Source organism: Humulus lupulus, chromosome X (assembly GCF_963169125.1).
Source record: "Humulus lupulus chromosome X, drHumLupu1.1, whole genome shotgun sequence".
Classification (NCBI taxonomy): Eukaryota; Viridiplantae; Streptophyta; class Magnoliopsida; order Rosales; family Cannabaceae; genus Humulus; species Humulus lupulus.
This window is the reverse complement of record NC_084802.1, coordinates 103,363,494-103,367,446: the sequence shown is the minus strand read 5'-3', so window position 1 is coordinate 103,367,446 and position 3,953 is coordinate 103,363,494. Positions and strand designations below refer to the sequence as shown.

At 34.1% G+C, this 3,953-nt stretch overlaps 1 non-coding gene across 1 annotated transcript; it reads right to left on the bottom strand.

Annotated features, from left to right (window-relative positions):
• Positions 1 to 260: 260 nt before the first annotated feature.
• LOC133807859 (small nucleolar RNA R71) lies at positions 261 to 367 on the bottom strand. Its single transcript, XR_009879746.1, has one exon. It is a non-coding gene; the product is annotated as a small nucleolar RNA R71 (small nucleolar RNA).
• Positions 368 to 3,953: the final 3,586 nt, after the last annotated feature.

The following is a 3,953-nucleotide window of genomic DNA, read 5'->3' as shown; positions in this document are numbered from 1 at the left end:
CAATCATTCAATTGTTACCATCATTTTATGGTTTAGAAAGAGAGGATCCATACATGCATGTAAAAGACTTTTTGGAAATTTGCTCAACCTTTCATTTTAAAAAAATTTCAGAAGAATCGGTTAAACTTAGGTTGTTTCCTTTTTCTTTAAAAGATAAAGCCAAAGCTTGGTTAAACTCACTTCCAACTGGAACCATCACTACTTGGGATCAACTTTTTAATAAATTCCTTGCTAAATTTTTCCCCATGTCCAAAACTGATAGTTTAAGAAGAGAAATCTCCGAATTTTATCAAAAAGATAACGAAGAATTTTATGAATGTTGGTAAAGATTTAAAGATTTATTATTAAAATGTCCCCACCATGGTTTTGAAAAATGGAGACTTGTAAAATATTTTTATGATGGTTTAACCCCTTCAAACCAACAAGTGATTCAATCTATGCATACCGGAAAATTTTTAAAATTGCAAGGGCAAGAGGCTTAGGACGCTCTTGAAGAATTGTCTGTTAATTCACAACAATGGAATTATTCTGAGCCTAGGTCTAGAGCCAACCCTTCACCGAAAAGAGAAGGAAAATATGAAATAAAAGAAGAAAGTGATTTAAGAACATCATTTGATAAATTAGCAAGAAAAGTAGAAGCCTTAGTAATAAGTCAATCTATGAATTCTCATGTGCAACCTAAAAAAGATGTTTGTTATTTATGTGCTAGTTCATGTCATAATGCTCAATCATGTCCTTCTTTTATTGAAACAGTTTCTGAAGAGGCTAATGCTTTACATTCATATGGAAAACCTTCTTCTGATAGCCCATTTTCCAACACATACAATCCAAATTGGAGAAACCATCCTAATTTTTCCTGGAGACAAAACCAACCACAAATGAATCAAGGAACCCAGTTCCACATGCCAAATCCAAATCATGCCCAACCAAGTAAACCTTACCCTCCACAAAGAAAACCTTCCTTAGAAGACACCCTACAACAATTCATGCAATCCACCCAACAAATCTTACAAAATCAGTCTCAATCCATTGCCAAACTCGAGACACAATTGGGTCCACTTGCTAATGCTGTAACCGAGAGAGAAAAAGGAAGATTTCCTAGCCAACCCATCCCAAATCCTAAAGGCCAATATGAAATAGGAACTCCTAGTCATAAAGAAGAAGCTAAGTCTATTTCAACTCTTAGGTCCAGAAAACAAATTGTCAAACCCGATTACATACCTCAAGTTTTAAAAGACCAAAGCCAACCTCAAAGTTCCAACACAAATGACCTTTCAAAAGATGATGCTCAAATCCTTCCTTCCATCCCAAAAGCTCTTTTTCCACAAAGATTAATTCCACTCAAGAAAGGCAACCAATATAGTGACATCTTAGAAGTTTTCAAGCAAGTAAGCACCAACATTCATTTCTTAGATGCCATTAAACAAGTTCCTGCCTATTCTAAATTCTTAAAAGACCTTTGCACTGTTAAAAGAAACACAAATGTTCCAAAAAAGGCGTTTTTAACTGAACAAGTTAGCTCCATAATTCAATATAAAAGCCTTGTGAAATATAAAGATCCCGGTTGTCCAACAATTTCATGCATCATTGGCGATCATTTTATTAACAAAGCCTTACTTGATTTAGGAGCTAGTGTGAATTTACTGCCTTATTCTGTGTATAAGCAACTTGGTCTAGGAGAATTAAAACCAACTTCTATAACACTTCAATTAGCCGATCGTTTAGTGAAAATCCCTAGAGGTATTGTAGAAGATGTTTTAATTAAAGTGGATAAATTCTATTTCCCTGTGGACTTTATTGTTCTTGACACTCAACCTGTTGAAAATGCTCATTCTCAAATACCCATCATTCTAGGTAGACCATTTTTAGCTACATCTAATGCAATTATCAACTGTCGAAATGGTGTATTGAAGTTATCTTTTGGAAACATGACTGTTGAATTAAATTTTTTTAATGTTGCTAAATCTGTTGAGTGTGAAGAAGTGCATGGAGTTAACATGATAGAGAGCATGTGTGAAGATGATGGAAATGACTTACTTGATTTTTGTGAAAAATACTTTGGTATGAACTTGCATATTGATGATTTTAATGATGATGTGAATTCTTTGTTAGAGTCTATACCCTTAAATGAAACCAAAGTTGAACTATTTTCACCCTTGGATCATGTTCAATCAATTTCGGAGTCTCCAAAGTTAGACCTTAAACCTTTGCCAGAAAATTTAAAATATGCTTTTCTAGGAGAGTCTGAAACCTTGCCTGTTATCATAGCATATGCTTTAGATAAAGAACAAGAAGATAAATTGTTAGATGTCCTTAGAAAACACAAGGAAGCCATAGGTTGGACTATTGGAGACATCAAGGGAATTAGCCCATCCATATGCATGCATAGAATCCATCTAGAAGAAAATGCTAAAACCTCTCGGGAATGTCAAAGAAGGTTAAATCCAAATATGAAAGAGGTCGTTAGGGAAGAAGTACTTAAACTGTTAGATGTAGGTATCATTTACCCTATTTCTGATAGTCAATGGGTTAGTCCAGTCCAAGTAGTGCCTAAAAAGTCTGGGATCACAGTTATTGAAAATGAGAAAAATGAATTAATCCCTACTCGAGTGCAAACGGGGTGGAGAGTGTGTATAGACTATAGAAAGCTGAATAATGTTACTAGAAAAGACCACTTTCCTTTACCCTTTATTGATCAAATGCTTGAACGTTTAGCTGGCCATATTATTGTTTTCTTGATGGCTATTCGAGATATAACCAAATCCCCATTGCCCCTGAAGATCAAGAAAAGACTACCTTCACTTGCCCTTTTGGAACCTTTGCATATCGTCGCATGCCTTTTGGTCTTTGTAATGCTTCTGCAACTTTTCAAAGATGTATGATTGCAATATTTTCTGATATGGTTGAAAGAAATCTTGAAGTGTTTATGGACGATTTTTCTGTGTTTGGAAATTCTTTTGATGACTGTTTGCACCATCTTTCTGTTGTTTTAATTCGTTGCAAAGAAAAGAATTTAGTTCTTAATTGGGAAAAATGTCATTTTATGGTTAAAAAAGGAATTGTTTTAGGTCATGTAATCTCATCTGAGGGAATAGAAGTTGATAAAGCAAAAGTTGACCTTATTTCAAAACTTCCCCCACCTAAAACAATAAAATAAATTAGATCATTCTTAGGCCATGCCGGTTTTTATAGAAGATTCATAAAAGACTTTAGCAAAATTTCACGCCCATTATGTCATTTGCTAGGAAAAGAAAATGCTTTTGTCTTTGATAATGATTGCCATGTTGCCTTTGAAAGATTGAAATCCCTTTTGACTAGTGCACCTATTATTCGCCCTCCTGATTGGAATATTCCTTTTGAAATAATGTGTGATGCTTCTGATTATGTTATTGGTGCTGTTCTAGGACAAAGAATTAACAAGTTACCTCATGTAATTTGCTATGCTAGCAGAACTTTGAACGATGCTCAATTAAATTATTCTACAACTGAAAAAGAATTGCTTGCTGTTGTGTTTGCATTGGAGAAATTTAGGTCTTATTTGTTAGGATCTAAAATAATTGTCTATTCTGATCATGCTGCATTGAAATATCTCTTGTCGAAAAAAGATGCTAAATCTCGCTTAATTCATTGGATCTTGCTTTTACAAGAATTTGATTTAGAGATACGAGATAAAAAAGGTTCTGAAAATGTTGTTGCTGATCATTTGTCTAGAATTGTTGTTGAGACTAATAATGACTCCACCACTATAACTGAAACTTTTCCTGATGAACAACTCATGCATATATCTTCTTTGCCTTGGTATGCTGACATTGTGAATTATTTGGCCACTGGTGAAATTCCTTCTCATTGGTCTAAGCATGACAAATCTAAATTTTATTCTGAAGTGAAAAATTTCATGTGGGATGATCCTTATTTGTTTAAATATTGCCCTGATCAAATAATAAGGAGATGCA